Source organism: Anabrus simplex, chromosome 1 (assembly GCF_040414725.1).
Source record: "Anabrus simplex isolate iqAnaSimp1 chromosome 1, ASM4041472v1, whole genome shotgun sequence".
Classification (NCBI taxonomy): domain Eukaryota; kingdom Metazoa; phylum Arthropoda; class Insecta; order Orthoptera; family Tettigoniidae; genus Anabrus; species Anabrus simplex.
Window position 1 is genome coordinate 1,283,921,602 of NC_090265.1, and position 21,137 is coordinate 1,283,942,738.

Below are 21,137 nucleotides of genomic sequence, written 5' to 3' on the forward strand. Positions count from 1 at the left end.
GGCGTCAGCCAGTGCATCCGTCTATAAAATTAGGCATAATCCAGACAAAGCGCCGACTCCAAACAGTGAAGTAAAGGTCAATAAGACCGAGCTAGATAGCTGCAATCGCTTAAGTGCGGCCAGTATCCAGTATTCGGGAGATAGTAGGTTCGAACCCCACTGTCGGCAGCCCTGAAAATGGTTTTCCGTGGTTTCCCATTTTCACACCAGGCAAATGCTGGGGCTGTACCTTAATTAAGGCCACGGCCGCTTACTTCGCACTCCTAGCCCTTTCCTGTCCCCTCGTCGCCATAAGACCTATCTGCGTCGGTGCGACGTAAAGCAACTAACGAAAAAAAGGTCAATAAGAACGTAGCACAAATTTCATGCCATTAAATTTACCGCCTGATCAATTCTAGCACCTTCAAATAATAATAATAATAATAATAATAATAATAATAATTGTTCCACCTTTCTCCTAGCGTTGCCTTACTGGTGTAGGATCCACTCTATGGGTCAATAAATGCCATTTTGCGTGGTCTTGTGTGTGCAGGGCTTCAGAACGATGATCTTTAAATAGAACGTAGCCTTCGACGTGGAAATGAAGGACGGACTTGGCAGCTGTACCATACGCTGCACGCTGGATATGGTCGTACTATCTGAGACGTCTCTCCCTCATTTCTTCCAAAAATGGCACAATACACATTTGTTGATGAATTGTGTCGTTCCTGGCGTGATTGATAAATAGAACGAGAGTGTTGGAATTTTGTCCCATAGGAGTCATTTGGAAGCAAATGATACGAAGCGTTTGTACTTGAACATCCTTAAATATCACTGACCTCAGCTAGTATCGAACCCGATATCTTGAGAACAGAAGAACACAACGACTAGGTGTTGCGCCACAGGAGTCAGAACATCTACGAAACTTGCTTGGAAACAATCAGAGATGTAGGTAGAGTTTACAAAATTACTACAATAATGATATTGAAACACCTCATATTGAAAAATAGATCTCGGAGGTTAAATAATGAGTAAATTCAATGACATCATCTCATGGTGCTCTTAACTGCCACAGCATTCTCTACTAACAAATGCCAGGATTCCTACGCTATCACATTACATTCACCGATCTACTTAGCGTAACCGAGAACATACAGGCAAGATGCTTTATACACGAGCGACAAAGGACTATACTAGTCTTACTGGTCCTCCTAAACATTTGAAACTATAGTGAACCCATAATTCTACGATGAGAAAAATATTTTTTTATTTTTCTCAATATTTATTTCAAATAACAATCTACTTTTATTTTTGAGAGCAGCCATGTTGCGCTTCCAGAGCCTCGCTGTCGCGTGGGAACGATCTCACCCACGGCAAGCTCGTGAAATACCGTGACACCTCGGTGGACTTCGAGTGCCCAACAATTCTTCAAATTCACGGAATTCTGCGTAACGAGAGATTTTGGCAACACAGTAAATACAGAAATAAATAATCTAAATTATTCTTAAACCCTACGTGAAGACAGAACCCCCAGGGTAAAATATAAATGCAGTTAAGCCTAAGTACAAATCAGCATCAGATCAGTGGACTAGCTCCACGTGCCAAGGTCAATAGATGAAGAAAACCCGCGAAACGCTCGGGCAGAAATAATTTTTTTCACCTGTTGCGAGTGTGGTAAAATTGTGAGATTAACATCTAAATAAATCACAAGTCTGTCTGGAATTCTGGAACAAGTTTCATAAAAATCGGTCTATTGGACGCGGAATTAGCAGATTACGTAATCAAGCTTAGTGGTGTGAGTAGCGTCACTCCTAAGACTATAAAAGAAACCCCCCTCTGCATTTTTCTCAGAGTCGATCTGGGTTCTAAAGCAGCGGAAGCTTACGCCCGTCGTCAGCAGAAAATTGTATAAGATTAATCTACAAATAACTTAGTACATGTTCATGGCTGCGGTCCACATCTTCTGTTAGAAAGGGAAGGTGATAGAAATTTTTCTGAACTTTTGCCGACAAACTGTGAAAGCATAGGCGTCTGTTAAAGTACATAGCAGATTTTATTGTATCACCTCGTGTGTGTTGGAAAGTGTTAAAGGAGTTGGGAAGCTAGTCAGAGTAGTTCTGATTTCGTTATCTGTTGAACACCTGTTGTATTAGGGTGACAGAAAGTCGACTCTGAGAAGGGAGACAGTCGCAGTTGACTGCAGAACGAAGGAGGTTTGCTGTACAAATTATAGCGAAGAAAGTGCGTGATTTGTGTTGTCATTTAATAACGTGTGAAAAGGCAGTATGTGTAAGATAGATATGTTTGAGAAGATGATGTTCCCTGTACCAATGTGCGGCTAAGTACGAGGTCAGCTGGCAATAATGTAGCCAGAATACTGGAGATGACGTCAATGCAGGTCTGTCTATAATTTGTATTATGTTGTAGCTAGACTTTTTTGTTTGTCCCAACAATTTTTTTTTCAAGATGTGTGTCGGGTTGATATTTGTAATTATCAGGCGAAAAGTGTTATAGTTTTGGTCAGCGTGTGAAAATTTTAGTTTTGTAAAATTTCACGTCAAGAAACTGTAAAATGCGACGTTTAAATCTGGCGTTAATGTTCTATGAGATATTGTCCAAAGTGAGGAAAATTAGGAAAGCGATAATGGTAAAGTAGTCGTGGTGAATGTCTTAAATTTCAAGTCTCATTTGAATTCAGAAGTTTTGTCGAAAATAATAATAATAATAATAATAATAATAATAATAATAATATCTACTGCGGGATAAAATTTTCCTCTTAAAAGTGCATTTAACAAGTATGTTTCACAATGATCGCAGGCATTTAGATAATTCCAGTGAAATTTGACAGAGTTATGTTTTATTCATGGGAAGTAAAATATTGTGACATAGTGTATGTCGATGATACGGAATATCGCGGTGTGTTCTTGTATTCTCGAGGTCCGAAAGTTGTAGTAACAGTAAATATAAAGAGGTGTATTTTATAATGGGTATTGTTTTCACCAGAGGATTGAAATGTGAAAAGGGTCTTGGAAATATAAGAAAAATGGATTGAGAGCGAAGAATTTATATATGTGGAAATGAGAGTGAAGAAATACCGCTGGGATAAGGCGAGGAGAATGAGTTTTGAGACACGCTATGTTTGCCGAGGAAGGAGTTGTGAGACAGGCTGTATTGTGGCAGGCTGTAGTGTTTTCCGCTAACAATCCGAAAATTGAGACGACGACTACTGTGTGAGGCACTGTAGATTTATAGTAAGATCCCAAGTGAAAACGATTCTAGTAAAGATTTAAAATCTTGGTAGTATGAATATTAAGATAATGTGACCTCAAGGATAAAATAGCATTTAGAATACACGGTGGGTGTTGTGCGACCGTGTGAATTTATTGAATTTCGTTTCACTGGATAGTCATAGATATAAATATTTGAAATTAACGGTAGGCGATTTGAGGGTTTCCAATGCGGTAGTGATGATTATTATTTTCGGACAACATCCACTAAATGGTAGACGTGTGTTGGGAATTATTATTTCTTCCCTAAAACTTCATTGCGCATGCTGAGATCGTGTTTGAATTGGGGGATTGTTCGTCACGTATATTTATTTTTCGAGTTCACATTTTGTAACGAGATAGAGACTTACTGCATTTTCTGACTTGCATTCGTTTCATAGTAAGAGACGTTGTTCCGTGTGTGTTATTAGTCTGACCAGGGCATTACTGAAATGTCAGCGAGTTTGTTTGGAATTGTTAGTTCGCCTGATATGCTAGGGAATGCGTAATATGACCCATTTTCCGCCCGACAATAGATTTAGGACGTCACATGTTATCCTTGGAGTATACTGATGATGAGACGTCCTAGTTCACGCTCGACGATAGAATTAGGAAGGTATCGTGTACATAGAGATTAGCGTTAGGGTGTACAGATTTTAAGTGAGCCCGACGAGAAGTCTGGGATGTCAGCTGTACATACTCAAGTCTCAGATTAGTTGTTTTTTTGTGGGTTTTTTTTTGCGAAGTGACCTGGGAGAAGGTAGCATCTACAGTAAAATATGAAATCTGAAGAGGGTTAGATCGGTAACAATGAGGCCAACTTGTGCGCAGCTCCAACATTTGGATGTCGACCTAAGGGTGATTAAATATTTTACTGTAATTCTCCATGCGTGTTGAGTTCAAATGACTTTGATATTTCATTTTATTTTATTTTACGGACTTAATTGTTTTGTCGTTCTGACGTCCGTTTCGTTTTGATAGTGTGCATATTGACACTCAATGTATTAGTGTGAGGCTTGAGCTGCGAAGGTGGTTTCGATTCGTCAACCAGTAATATTATTTTATTTTCAATCTTTGTCGTTCTTTCATTTATATACGTAGTTGAGTTCGATTAAGTGCTAACTTTGTAGGTAGGGTGTTGGGACAAACAATAAGTAGATGGATCTGTAATGGTAGTCATTGTTTTAAATGAAAAGAATTCCTTAAGTTTGTTGTATTTTTCAATGTGGACTGGTAATTTTATTAAGCGTAACATAACCATTTCTAACCTGAAAATCGGTTTGATAATAATACTTTTCAAGTGATTTACCACTTTTTAATTAACTTCAGTGTTTGGCATTTCTTCTAAATGCGTGATGAATAAGTGTTTCCTGCATTTCGCAGTTTTGTTCCTTCAGAACGACGTAACGTAAGATCCTCGCGCATCATGTTGTTGTTGGTTCCTTCCGAACAGTTGTTTGGGTGATGCACGTTTAGCATCGGGATTATTTTATCACTTAAGGGTGTCATGATATGACAAATACATGGTGGAATTTTATTTCAATTGTGAATGATGCTGTTAACTCGTAGTGAACACCATGCTTTCCCATAATATTTCGCAACCTATCCAAAGCAACTGATAGTCAATTTGGTTCGATTAAGGGTCCATTCGGCGGGTGTTCCGTTTCCGCAAGGGTATTCGACTGGTGGATAACCTTAATTGAGAGGAAATCAGGCGTTCTACTTGTTGAAAGTCAGATTTTCCACGGATCGTGTGGATTAATTCTCAGTTCTCGTTTGGAGTAATAGGTGCCCGATTTTCAGGTCTTTCCTTTTTCAGTTTTTCAGTTTCGCTGTCCACTAATTTATTACTTTCTCCGAAGCAACTCTTCGATACTGTGAGAAATAAAGCAACGCTATGCAATGTGACTGCGTTTGAAACATTCAATAATAAATGATGTATAATTTTTTATTTCAAGGATTTATATTAAAATAATAATGTTGTCGTGCCATTTCGAATTTAATAAAAGTTAGTAAGCACATATTTGCTCCTCATTTCAAGTAGTTAGGCTCTCTTCTGAACCCCATCGTTTGGTTAAGATCGTGACCGAATTTCTTCCCGCAACGACCCATGATTTAAGAGTTCTATATTGCTCTACTGTAGCAGCTGTGGCCGACCAACGATGGAATGGTAAGTTCAAGGGTTCAATAGGTCATGAGCTGTTCCTGCGAGGATTTATAATAATCACTTCAATTTATTAAATTATTAAACTCAGTGGAAACCGTATTTGTGAAATAACTTACAAGCCGCGTGATTAAATTGAAGATGTATTCTGGAAATCTTAAGTTTATTTTGCTGGGAAAGTTCAATTATTAACGTAACGCTTAAGGGGACATGCCCGAATGTAATGGATTTTATTGCCGCAAAGTATTGTGATCATTGCTGTTGTTGTTGTATTATTTGACTTTGATTGATTGAGCATTAAATGTGCTGGGATTAGTAAAATGGAAACCTTGGTCATCAACCGATGTAAATTATGTTTAGCCTTCAGTTTAGAAACTTGGATGGTCATGGGGTCTCGAACACAGTGACTTAGATTAAGGCCATATGCCATTATAATATCACTTTCCTTGCGATCATCATCCACAATGACTTTAAAGTAAATTAGAAGGTTAGATGTAGGTCCATGACATAGTCACGGGTCACATCGATGCAATTAAGGGTCCATGCCGTACAACCACTGTGTGGCACATACTGGTTGGACTGCCTTGGACCATCACGAATCATTATAATGGTACATGTAGTTTCACAAGGAAGCCGAATGTAAGGATTTCCAGACCTTCTTATCTTCATTCTTAACTTGTGACAATGGTTTCTAGTAAGGATGTCCATCAGACAGTTAAGTCAAAGCTTCTCAAACCAGTATACCTCTTCTCTGCGTTGTAATTAGTGTTGTGTTGACTGGACAAGATAAGTTCGAATTATGTTGTTTTCCTGAATTTTCCTCATTTAAATATTTCTTAAATAAACCATACATTTTCTAGAGTTGGTCTTTCATTTAAGTAGATAGATTAAGATTACTGAAACCCACCTTTTACCTCAGCAAGTGACGAAAAACCCGCTAACGACCCAAGAGACAGATCTCATGCTAACCGCTGATAGGTAAGGAAGGTAGGTATCCTTTATGGACCTCCAAGGGTTCAATATATAGTAGTTTAACATCACACTACCATATAGGTTTACGGCGACGATGAGATCGAAAAGTGTTACCAACTGGAAGAAAATGGCCGTGGCCTTAGATACGTTATATACCCAGCATGGGGAAATAACGGAAAAGCATATTTAGTTTTGCCGATGGTGGGGTTCGAATCCATCATCTCCTGAATGCAAGCTGATAGCTACATGGAACGTACCGAGCAGGCAACTCGACCAGTAATTTCAGAAAGACGCGGTTTCTTGGTTCTTCCGTGAGTCCTAGCTTATGCGGCCAGCTACAAAAGTAAGTGTCAAGTTAATTACGTGAGTAGAATTTGACTGGATGAAATGAGAATAAGGCCTACCCTCTGGTCACATCGTACTCCTACACTAATCTGGTGGATAACTCCTCCAACTGAAAATGGTTCGATTCGTAGCTTGTTTCTTAGGAATGTTTTCATTATTTCCATAACATTTTCAATGAGAGAAATACTGATCATACAAGTTCTGCGTCACTTAAATATGACTACTGTGACTCTCAATACAGGTAACACCTTGTCGATGTGCATCATTCTGCGCACGTGGTCAAGGTGTAATGGATCCAGCATGACTGTCATGAATTATAGATAGGGTCCTATACAGTTCCAGAATAATTTGATCACAGGCCTGCTTATTGCCAGACTGCCCGAGCTTGAGCAAAGCAAATTTGGTTGAATTATCCCTGGTGCTTTCCAGTGCGAGATTATCTCGCGGCTTTTCGCCATTTTACCTCTCCATCAACCCTTCTATTTTTCTCATCCACTTTGCACCTCATTTACTTTCTCCATCCATCAATGTTCTTCTTGACGTTGTACTTTATGCTCTCCCCGCTCATCAACGTCACTTCCCCTGAAGTTCGTCTCTCCTCTAACGTATCTCTCAGCGAGAACAGTGTCGTCCTCCGTTTCTTTAGAAGACAGTAATCACTGCTTAAATTCCGTCACAGAAGAAAAGTCATCAACCGTCAACTGTCTCTTTCAATTGCCTCTACTCTACCCCTTTTGTTCGAACCAAGGATATTCTTGAGTGTATTGTGCTACTCTATTCGTCTGTCTTGATGGTGAGAAGGGCTAGCAGCATTATGAATGGTGGCTAAGAACACGCATTATACTGACCATTACGTTATCACAATGTTTTTAATTCATTAAAGATACTGTCCGACTCGTTGGCTGAATGGCTAGCGTTCTGGTCTTCGGTAGAGAGTGTTCCGGGTTCGATTCCCGGCCGGGTCGGGGATTTTAACCTTAATTCGTTAATTCCAATGCCTCGGGGGCAGGGTGTGTGTGGCGTATTCACCATTAGAAATCATCCTAGGTAGGGCCCTCATCTTCACAGACATGCAGGTCGCCTAATAGGCCGTCTACGAGAAAAAGACCCGCACCAGGCCTCTCCGGAGGCCATACGCCATTTTTATTATTAATATAGATACTATCCGGCTGCATAGCTAAGTTGGTTGGGCCACCTGTTCTAAAGGATTCCTGTGTGCGCTCGCGGTTTATAAGTGATAATTGTTGTTGTTGTTATCAGTCAATAGACCGGTGTGATGAAACGCTTCATGTCACCGAATACTGTGGTAACCTATTCATTCCTACGTAACTACTGCATCCTACATCTACTCTAATCTGTTTGTCATGTTCGTACCTTGATCTACCCTAACAGTTCTTACCTCAAGAACTAACTGATCACGTCCTGGATGTCTCAATGTGTGTCCCATCAATTTATCTCTGCCTTCTGTCATATTTCGCTTAACCGTTTTCCTTTCACCAACTGGATTCAGTATTTGTGATCCGATCTTCCAAGCTCAACTTCAGCATTCGTCTGTAACACCACATTACAAAAGCTTCAGTTCTCATTATTTCTGCACTAGTCATTACTAAGCCGGCCCCGTGGTGTAGGGGTAACGTGTCTGCCTTTCACCCGGAGGCCCCGGGTTCGATTCCCGGCCAGCTCAGGGATTTTTACCTGGACCTGAGAGCTGGTTCGAGATCCACTCAGCCTACGTGATTAGAATTTAGGAGCTATCTGACGGTGAGATAGCGGCTCCGGTCCAGAAAGCCAAGAATAACGGCCGAGAGGAATCATCGTGCTGACCACACGACCCCTCGTAATCTTCAAGCCGAGCAGTGGTCGCTTGTTAGGCCAAGGCCCTTCAAGGGCTGTAGTGCCATGGTGTTTGTTTGTTTGTTTGTTTAGTTATTACTAAGTTCCGCTGATATACGATAGCACGCCCAGTACAAAAAAAAATCTTTTAATATGCATACCTATGTTGGAAGTGAGCAAATTTATTTTCCTAATAAATTCCTTCCTAGCTTGTGCTAGAATACATTTTATGTCCACATTAATTCTGCCTTCGTCACTTATTCTATTACACAAGTGGCAATAATCATTCACTTCCTTTAAGACTGAATATATTACTTCCTGCTTCAACCGATTTTATTCGACAGCATTCTATTACTTTTGTTTTGGAATTATTTGTTTTCACCTTGTACTCCTTCTCCAAGAATCTGTCCACACCATTCATCTTCCGTAGACTCAGAATAATTATACAATTTGGAAAACCGAGTTTTGATTTTCTCTTCCTGAACTATGCTTCCTATTTCATACATTTCCTGTACCGACTATTGTGTGTAAGCACTGAAGATATGGAAGGGCCAAGCTGCAGCATTGCATCACATCTTTCTAAATAATTTCTTCTGTTTTCCAGACCTCGATTCTTTACACTACAGTTTGATTTCTGTACAGATTGTAAGTAATCCTTTTTTTCTCGTTATTTGATTCCGACGATCTTCACAATCTCAAAAAAAAAAAAAAAAAAAAAAAAAAAATTCAGTAACATTTAACTTAGGCTGCTATGTTAAAGAATTCTTCTAAGAGCTTATATCCGTCACTCCGACGTCTCTTTCAGATTGATAGCTATTGGCAGGACGTTAAAGACATGGCATGATAATTGTTACGGTTTAATAATTTAGTACTATCTGAGGCAGTAACAGTATGCTCAGATCACCCGGAAGGACGGTGGGTTCCATTACTCATCACGGAAAATTTGAAAACTAGGCCTAAGGCTCACCGAGCCTACACGAAGACTGGAGTACTAGGTTAATTTTGGCGGGCAAAGGTGGTCGGACCTAGAACTAAAACCTCTACCCCACTTGGTGCCGAGGTCAAGAATAATGGAAGCCTTTACTTCCCCTCCTCCAAGAACCTTCATGCTTTGGAATGGCTTTATTTTAACTATTTAGTGAAATTGGGTGTTTGTTCTAACGGACTGCATGTAAGAGGCCAATGGGACAGAGTACAATTCCACATCATACTCAAAATATTCTGTATTAATGAATACTGTACCTGCTTTAGTGAATAATTGCAGATCACGGCTGCGCCCTTCCATTGTGCTACTACTAATATACAAATTCATTCACAAACTGAATTACGCAAGCGCTAACTGCATTTGCCACATGTTCAAAGTTTCTAAATTAAATACAGAATCATATTTAAGTGTTCGAACACTGCTTGTTCATCAGGATCTTAGATGTGCTGAAACTGTCTGAAAAGTTGTGTTACATAGGGCCGTCGCAGGAAAACGCAACGCACCTGCTCTCTTGCCAATAACATTTCACGACGGAAAGCCTGAGAACGTGTCAATGGCAGACAATATGGCCTACTACCCCATATTTAAGAAAAGCCACAGGAGATGGACTACGTTTGAAAATCTTAGGAGGCCTTTTTGTAATTGTACGGAAGTACATTTATTTGTTCAGTTTACGAAACTCGTGCCTTAATTTATGCAACCCTACAGGATGTGCAACCGATAGGATATTGTAGTCTCTACACACTTGTTGAGCACACGCTGCCCGTTTGTTGAGTACCTACATGCTTCTTGTGTAATATAATAAACACCGTTGGTTCCGAGAGAATTTAAACGATCTCAAACCTTTCAAGACCACCAGATCTACAGTTAGGTCAGTTTCTCTCAATCACAATAGTATATGAATTTTTATTTATTCACAGCTAACATTATCTCAATAATATTGTGAACAACCCACATGATTTACAAATCATTAAAAAGCCCATATTATTCGTGTGAAAATAAAACCTCATTTAGTTTTCTACCTACAAGGATAACTGAAATATGGGCCTCGGAAGTTAGGAATAATAATACCTGATAATTTTAAGTGGGTTTTTCTGTGAGATCGATTAGTTTTATGAAAATATTTTATATAATTTGGATTTTGTCGCTTTTCTGTATCTGTTTTAAAATTGTCGAAATCTTTAAAAGACCCAAATTCTGGTCCGACTAGACGTGGAATATCCCCCGTGTGAACTGGACGTCGTGCGGCATTTTCAACGATATAAAGAACACATTGTGTTTTCCTGGACACAAAGTACGATTTTTTTATTTCTTTTATTTTTTAGAGTCAAGAGTCGCCAGCCGAACTGCGAAGGAAGAAGTTCAGTGGGCAAGCAAAGTTTATGCCAAGTGCAGTGCGGTCGTTTCTCAGTGAACCTTTGCTTTTCTTTGGTAGTGGATTTAACTGTAAAAATTTCAGTTCAGGATTCATACAATCGCAATGGGATATAAAACGAGATACTTCCCTACAATCATTGATAACGAAAGGGTAAAGAGTCGAAGAGAAAGACATGCAGGAAAGGCTGAGTCAAACGTTGGTAAAAATGATTGCTAATATTATCTGAAAGATATCATTCTCGATGAATCAGTGGTACAGCGTTCAGCTTATAATCCCAAGTTCGCGGTTACGATTCCAGATGGGACTCCACGTCATTGTAACTGACATATTATAGATCTCTGGTGGTACACTCTGTATCATCTGAAAAATTACATTAACTCAGCCATAGTACCCGTTCTAACAGAATTCCATTCGTTGCTAGATTGCAACACAGTCAGAATGTCGAAATTGGTGGCCATGTCGCCTAGATAGCACAACTTCAGAAGACCTGTATCACGGTATCTGAGGTCATGTTATAATAATAATAATAATAATAATAATAATAATAATAATAATAATAATAATAATAATAATAATAATAATAATAATAATAATAATAATAATAATAATTGCAAGATCAGTGTGAAAATATACCGTACGCATGTATTTTCCTTGAACTAAATAAATAACCAATCAACATTGTATAAAATAAAACAGCAAAATGGGACTTTATTACGTCATTAACATAATAATGATATCTTCTGACTGGTGGTGGAGATGGTGATTATTGTTTTAAGAAGAAGTACAACTGGGCAACCATATTCTATTCCCATTAATAAGAAGGAAAAAATGGAAGAGGTCCGACACTTCGAAAAATGAAGGTATCGGCCAAAGAAAGACAAGGGCCACGAAAGGCGTGAAAAAGAAAGACTCCCTAGGATTCGCAAACCTAATATCGTCGGGGTCGGAAGAGAGGTTGGATAGGATTGATGAAGGTGAGGAGCCTGGAACAAGTGGAAGCAATGCCAGGACACAGATATGGGCCCCGTGGTTGCCAACCCACGCTCCCAAGTGGGGCTCGAACCCACTATCTCCCGAATACTGGATACTGGCCGCACTTAAGCGACTGCAGCTATCGAGCTCGGCAGGGGCACCTTTTAGTCGCCTCTTACTACAGGCAGAGTATACCGTGGGAGTTATTCTACTACCCCCATCCACAGGGGAGCTTCAGTGGGGGAATGATAACATTTAGTAGTAGGGGCTACGTCATAATATGATAAAGATACCTTCCTCTGACTACTGATATTTTTGTCCAATGTCGAAGTACAGGAATTACATGCCAAAGGGTTATTAGACAATAAAGTGCATCCTTGTGCACTCAGGAATTTACCTATGATAACTGTACTAACAAAATTTAAGACTTCACTGCAAGTGATCCGTAGCCCAAATTAGAAAATTCTACTATCAATGACCATAGAAAAGATCAACATATTTTCCGATCATTTAAGGGTTATTGAATGCAAATGATGGGATGCGTTACGTTCAGTGGCAAAAGAGACATGAGCAGTAACAGTGTCCAGAATGATGAAAACTAGTTCAGATTTGACTGTTTACTAAAAAAAGGGATATGCTAAAAAACGACCTCATCACTTTTATGAAACGAGAAGTAATACACCAGATGTTTTGGTAACAGGTCAAGTTCCAATACCATTGCTGTTATCCAAACATATGCAAAGAGATGCCATCACTTCTCCTTCTCCTAGAATAAATGTTACTGGAGGATTAATTTCATTACCTTGCGCCAGCGGCGTTACAAGTCCTATGGCACCACGACACTGGCCGTCAGACTATAACTTGGCCATGACAAATAGTTTTAAGATATTAAAATATGTCTATGTTTGTAAAATATTAGTAGAATTTGGCGCGGAAGCATTCTATTTCAACTATTTTAAAAATTAAATGAATTGAAACACTATTTAATGAAAAAAAACTACTGTGTTTGTTTGAAATGATTAATTACATTAATTACATTAATTAATTTTGCTGTAGCGTACTATATGAGTAAATATGAGAAAATTCTACCTATATAAGCCACGGAAAAGAACAACATACTTGCCGCTTATTTACGGGGTAATTGAATGCAGCCCACTTTAAGGCTCTTTCGGTATTTCCTCCAAGGGATGAGTAAGTCGGGCTGAGGAGCTCCCGGTCGGTCTGAGGTCATGTGACGGCCTCTGCATCTATTGTGCTTTCCGTTTGGTGTCTACGTGGATTTTCTGGAAGGCGATACTATAACGGTCCTACTTAGGCTGCACCCCGAAGATATTAGAACTTCATCACACGGTATATTAAAGCAGGATCACTGCGAACAGGTTGTTATTGTTTTGTGTTGTGGGGGCTGTTGAGTAATGAATTATGAGTCGTGAGCCAAGAGTTCAGTGTGTGGAGCGGTCTCGTGAATTGCTTGTGCACGTTATTGGCCTTATGTGGAGTCGAACCAAGTGCACAATAGTCGGGCGTTGTGGTGGCCAACGGTCGTGGATTCGAACCTGTCTACATTGGAATTGCTGTGTGAAGTGACTGGCGCCTGAGAAGCGAAGTGAAAGGTGAGATCTATGAGTCACGATTAGGGAGATCGCCGTTCCAGGTAAAGCAGCCAACTGGAGATCCACTGTGAGGACAAGAGACATTTTAATAATAATAATAATAATAATAATAATAATAATAATAATAATAATAATAATAATAATAATAATAATAATAATAATAATAATGTTAATGTTATTTGCTTTACGTCCCACTAACTACTTTTACGGTTTTCGGAGACGCCGAAGTGCCGGAATTTTGTCCCGCAGGAGTTCTTTTACGTGCCAGTAAATCTACCGACACGATTTTGTCGTATTTGAGCACCTTCAAATACCACCGATCAGAGACAGGATCTTTTTTTTTTTTTGCTAGTTGCTTTACGTCGCACCGACAGGTCTTATGGCGACGATGGGACAGAGAAGGGCTAGGAGTGGGAAGGAAGTGGCCGTGGCCTTAATTAAGGTACAGCCCCAGCATTTGCCTGGTGTGAAAATGGGAAACCACGCAAAACCATTTTCAGGGCTGCCGACAGTGGGATTCGAACCCACTATCTCCCGAATACTGGATACTGGCCGCACTTAAGCGACTGCAGCATTCGAGCTCGGTAGAGCCAGGATCGAACCTACCAAGTTGGCGTCAGAAGGCGAGCGCGTCAAGCGTCTGAGCCACACAGCCCGGCCGAGACGTTTTTATATAGTGAGATATTGTCATTCTTTGTCGAGTATAATTGTGTGTGTATTAACTGGGTCATCCTTGATTAAAGTGGTTCAATACTACAGTGAAGGTTTTATTCGTAATCACACTACTACTACTACTACTACTACTACTACTACTACTATTACTACTACTACTACTCCTACTAATCTATATAAATAAAATTGTAGGGGGTCCGCTGTCTGTAATTTCTTTTGTTTTGCCAATTTTTCAGATATTTATCCGTTTTAGGTCAACTCAAGACCGAATCGGTGGTTTTTACGTTTCGTGTCTGTTTGTTTGTCTGTTTGTCTGTCTGTTTGGATGTTCCACCATCACGTCGAAATGGCTGGATAGATCTCAACCAAACTTCATATTTAGAGTATACTCATCCCGGGGAAGGTTTCGATATGCATATCGTTTTAAAATCTCTGAAAACACGGGGGGTTTATAGGAAAACCAGAATGGTTTTTCCACCATCACGTCGAAACGGCTGGATAGATCTAAACCAAACTTCATATTTAGAGTATTCTCATCCCAGAGAAGGTTTCGATATGGATATCATTTTAAAATCTTTGAATAGACGGGGCGTTTATAGAAAAACCTGAATGGTTTTTCCACCCTTACGTCGAAACGACTGGACAGATCTCAACCAAACTTCATATTTAGAGTATACTCATCCCGGAGAAGGTTTCGATATGCATATTATTTTAAAATATTTGAATAGACAGGGGTTTTATACGAAAACCAGAATGGTTTTTTCACCATCACTTCGAAACGGCTGGATAGATCTCAACCAAACTTCATATTTAGAGTATACTCATCCCGGGGAAGGTTTTGATATGCATATCATTTTAAAATCGTTGAATAGACGGGGGTTTATAGGAAAACCAGAATGGTTTTCCTCCATTTTCTCTTATACTATTGATTTTCTGTAAACTTCGTTTACCGTACGTGAAACGTCTCTTCATTATAAACAACTGTCGTTATGTTCATAATTTACCTTACTCTTCACATGACGGAGAAATTTACAATTTTCCGCTGGTATCATGCTCTGCATTGAGTGACCGACAGACCGACAACGAACCTACAGGTTACCATGGCAACGTCTCTGACTGCATGCCAGCAGGGAAGTAACGTATTGCCATTTTCCTCATAATGCTTTTAAATTCGTGGTTTTTCCTTGGGTAGAAGGCAAGAGAGGCGTCAATCGGCCTATCTGCGGGATATTGGCGGAATATCGTTGGATGTTATAACAGCCCTCGAATAGATTAAGTAATAACACCATTAGTCATCTTATTATTTGTTTACCTAAGAATCACTGGACCTAAATTTCTCCTCTGTTACTGCTTTATTATATCCATAACTCACACTAGCATAATTTATTGAGGGGCATTTGATTTTCCAATACATTCACTTGGCATTTACATATTTGTCGTTATCCGGCTATCCTCGGTTATAATCCATTTTCATTACTTTCAACTTTCTTAACTGTATAATTTCTTCCTTAATTACGCCGTATGTACGCGAGTGCTACAAACTACTGGATGTATTTCCACGAAGACTCATATTTAGAATACACCTGTCCTTGATAGATTTTAGGGAAAATATTGTTTCTAAATCCTGAACTGACTGGGGGTTTATACGAAACCGAAACAGTGATTTTGCACTTCCACAAAATATACACAACCAAAATGGAAATCTACCTACCTTGGTAGAAATTTATTTCTAAACCTTTTTTTCTCATGTGCATCATTTCGATACGAGGATTAATAAGGGAGACTTAACTCACGAGCGGGTGCGTGTAAAGCGTATTCCTTACAACTTGAAAACTACTGAAGACATTCGAACCGAAATTTATATTTAGAATATCGAAATATGCAGGCAATTTTAATGATGGTGCAGACCTTCGGAAATTCCTATCACAACGGCTTGCACAATCTCCGTTCAATTTGGAATGATCTACAACCTTGGTCTTATGACTTTTGCCGTATCTGTATCCCTTTTATGTTTGATTTTTCTCTATTAATCGATGTTAAGTCAATTTGGAATTTTCACATGATAATTCATACTTTCAATTACTTATATAAAATACAGAATCATCAAACTCTTCACGAAAATTGGCCAACCCAGTAGCCATATGTGAGCCAAATGCTATGTATGTAGCTGTCACATAATTATCCGAAAAGTAATGTAATGTGAGATGATCTTACAAAACCTTTACCCTGTTCCACGTTTCTAACTCAATCTGACCCAAGAATAGATGACATATCATATGACCAGCCATTTAGGCCACTAAATCCGGTGTGTCTTATGGTATAATACTTTGTCGATATGACGTACGTTTAGTAGCAGTTAATCTGTGAATGAAGGTCTTCAATATTGTAAACACGCATATACTTTCGTATGTCGATCTATATATATTCACTGATGTCGATTTGTAGCGATCGAGAAAGGGTGGGTCTGCTATAGTAATCAGTACTCCCCACACCGACTTTGACTGGCAGTAGGAAAGGGTTCCTTCTCCAACTCCTGTGTAAATGTCATTAGTAAGGAAGGCCTACAATTGTAATGAATAGTTCCCTTCTCGATTTGACTTGCAGAAGGCAAGTGAGCATGCAGTTTTGTTTAAAACTCCCCTACCCGATTGTGTTTGGCAGTAGGCAAGGGTGCCCGCCATTATAAAGAAATGTCCTCATCTAGAATATGACTGGCATTAGGCAGCATAGTGGCCTGCTATTTTGATGGAAACTCACTAACTTGGTGTGACTGGCAGTAAGCTGGATGGCAGTAGGAAAATGGGCCTGGCATTATAATGATAACTGCACAACTCAATTTCGAGTGGTAGTAGGGTAATTTCCTACCATTATAATAGAAACTCCTCAACTGTAATCTGTCTGGAAGCGGGAAAGGGGGCTGCCATTTTAAGGAAAACTCCCCAAATCGATTGTGAATGGCAGTAGGCAATTGAGCCTGCCGTTATATCACAAATCCGTAACAAACACTTTACATTGGAAACAACGTACGGGGACCTCCCCATGCTCTTTCTCGGATAACGCTAATAGACATGCAATTTTAAAACAATCTTATTTACTGCATGTACACTATTTACTTCGATATTCGAATACAATGTAGAATACCGTAGCGAAGCACGGGTACATTCGCTAGTAATATAATAATTTCGTGTGGCTATTTCTAGCCGAGTTCAGCCCTTGTAAGGCAAACCCTCCGATGAGGGTAGGAGGCATCTCCCATGTGTGGGTAACTGCGTGTTAATGTGGTGCAGAATAGTGTAATGTGTGGTGCGTGAGTTGCAGAGATGTTGGGGACAGCACAAACACCCAGCCCCCGGGCCATTGGAATTAATCAATGAAGGTTAAAATCCTCGACCCGGCCGGGAATCGAACCCGGGACCCTCTGAACCGAAGGCCAGTACGCTGACCGTTCAGCCAACGAATCGCACTACTACTAATAATAATCATCGCCATCGTCATTATTATCATCTTTCTTCTTTTTTATTATTCTTTCTTTCTATTCTTTTTTTTTTTGGGGGGGGGGAATACTTTCCCGTCTTTCGTTTGTTTATTATAAAGGGCAGAATTTGATGAAGCGGATTTCCGTGGATTATGTCACAGTGGCATATAGCTACTTTATTTCAAGTCATTATGGTATGAATTACCCAAAACACTTTATTTCCTTTTCCACTTCCGTCCTAAGATTCCTTATTACTGTCCAGAAAGGTTTCCCTGCTGCCTGACCTAGTCTTTCCAGGTTATTACCAAAATCTTCCCAAGACTTCTTTTTGGATTCAACAACTATTTGTTTTGCTCTGTTTCTTTCATCTACGTACAATTCCCTGTCTGCATCGGCCCTCGTTTGAAACCACTTCTGATAAGCCTTCTTTTTACGTTTGCAAGCTGCTCTCACTACATCATTCCACCAAGATGTTCGGTTTTTGCCATCTTTACACACAGTCGTTCCTAGGCATTCCCTTGCTGTTTCTACTACAGCATCCCTGTATGCCACCCATTCTCTTTCTATATCCTGAACCTGCTTACTGTCCACTGTTCGAAACTTCTCACTAATCATATCCATGTACTTCTGTCTAATTTCCTCGTCCTAGAGATTTCCTACCCTTGTTCGTTTGCAGACAGATTTCATTTTCTCTATCATAGACCTAGAGATACTTAGTTCACTACAAATCAGATAGTGGTCTGTATCATCGAAAAATCCCCGAAAAGCCCGTATATTCAGTGATAATAACTTAAAGTTTAAAACATTGGAAATTATCCAACGACAACAAATACAACAACATGAGTACAACAAGTAATTCCCTGGAAAGAGAATACCATAAGAAAAACTAGTTTCACAATCTAAACCAAGCAGGAAATCACAAATTCAGTGTCCGTGATTTACAACCTTTATTTTCACTATACACTAGCACTATTGGTCTTCTTAAATGACTTAATACCGGAAAGGAATCTCTCAAAGACCGCTGTAGGTAATTTATTCCAATCCCTTATGGTCCTGTTTACGAAGGAAAATTTGCCCACGTCCGTATGCTGGTTCCTGGCCCTAATTTTATGCTTATGATCATTTTCTGATAAGTTTGCGGGAGGTTCCAACGTACTACTCCCGGTAGCTCTTCCCGGATAGCTCACCACACAGGCGAGCTCTAGTTCTTCTTAATTCAAGGCTTGAATGGTATTCCTCCTATTCCCAGCTACGAAACGCATCGCTTCTCTTTGAACTTTTTCTAGGGAATTTATTAAAGCCAGTGCTAGAATGAGTGATGAGGGATATAAAACGTGCGTCGTCGGGGCCTACGTTAACCTTTTATATGTAAGGATACGTCTACCCCTTAATTCTTCCGTCCTAATTCATAGTATCTTTCAGATATGAAAACGGAAAACAACAATTAATTTGTGTCATTATCTTCACTGTTACTTCACTTATGTTTGCAACTAATTTGAGAGCTAGAACACGCCTATTTATAATATACTTTTATCTTTGAAAACTTTCACTGTCAATATCTCTATTTCATGCCTTCAGGGTTAGGGGTTTACCGCAGACAACTTCTCAGTTAGGGATATATCACAGGAACCCTCGTGGAGATTTCCAGAATTAGAAAATTAACATTTCTCCAACAAGAACTAATTGACACACATTTATACGCGTATTTCTTAGAAATATGGCTCACTACACCACTATTCTCATATTAGACTCATTAGTGTATAAATAGGATATAAATATGATACAAGTCGATCCAGGAATAAAATTCTATGACGGACGACGTTTGGATCTTCTCATAATTAGAACCAAAGAGTGAAGCTTCTATAAGTATTTCTACAATTATTATGAAAATAAAATTTCATCGATTGGGAATATTAAAGTATTCAAGCTTTTTAGCTTTTTCAAACGTGACATTACTAGCATTTCGCCCCAGTGTGGCAGTGAGCTCATGAGTTGGATTGCCACATTTTTCCAGATGCTGGTGGCTAGAGCACAGTTAAGACACTACTGCAATACCTTCTTTATAGGACAATGTAGAGACGAAAAGGTGTGTAGTGAGAGCTCGGATACCACACTGCCATGCAGTAATATTTCAAGATCAAAAATCATGCCAAACTGCAATCTTGCTTGAAATCTTCCACCAAAATCCACTTACGAAAATCCAGTAGTAAATTTACCTCAAAGCTTTGATCTCATTCAACTTAAAGCCATTAGTCTACTGTGGACGGTAATCCCAGCCGCTGTAGTAATAATGCTCTGGGTTACAACTTGTAAACAGTGTACCGGTACGCGTGAAGCGCGGCGTGAGTCGTAAATAAATTAGTGAGAGCATCACATGTGAGCTGCAGCTCTGGGCAGTCGGACTTTCATTCATATTCACGTGCTACATTTATACTACTGAAAATGAAAACCTACAACCTGTTTTCCAGTCATTGACCGGGTCAGGGATGGAATGAATGAAGCAGATATAGGCTATTAGTATGATGGGGTCGCCACTCCCAAAGTGATTTATTAATGACTGATAGATGCTATGAAATGAGAATGGAGAGTGTTGCTGGAATGAAATATGACAGGAAAAACCGGAGTACTTGGAGAAAAACCTGTCCCGCTTAGTCCAGCACAAATCTCACATGGAGTGACCGGGATTTGAACCACGGTATCCAGCGGTGAGAGGCCGACGCGCTGCCGTCTGAGCTACGGAGGCTCTACATTTATACTACTAAATAAGATATTATGGAATACAGTCACTCAGCAACTCCAATTTATTTACCTAATTTATCAGTAGGTAACTTATTTACCCTCCCTGCAACTACATTTATTTTGACATGAATAGTTCTCTCAATCAAAACAATAATGTTACAGAATTAAACAGACTTTCACAATTTTCATAACAGTAGTTGGAACGCATTCAACTGTTTCTGTGCGACCGCCATCGGTAACTGATTCTAGGTGTAGAATATTTCCTATCCTTTTACACGGCGTTTCGGTATCCATGGATGTGGACAGGTAGGGCAGATATTATTTTTAAAGAGGGGATGATAATTTCATAGAATTAAATTGACTATCCCGGGTTTCTGATGCTGAGGACGGCCGCGTAGAAAGCGGTTGAATGCGAACCACTGAGCTAATTCATTTACTGTTAGGATAGCGAAAGTCAATTTAAGTGGAGTTAGAATGTCCCTACACACGTATTAAAATTGCCGTGTTTATAAATCCGATATCTCCTCTGCCAAGCTGAGTGGCTCAGATGGTAGAGCGCTGGCCTTCTGAGTTCAAGTTGGTGGGTTTCAACCCGGCTCAGTCCAGAGGCAGGCTACTTACAGGACGTTAAGTATGTTGGTCTCGTGCTGGTAGATTTACCCCCATATAAAAGATCTCCTTCGGGACAAAATTCCGGCACCTAGTTACTGGTACGTAAAACAGCGACAACAATAATTGTTAACA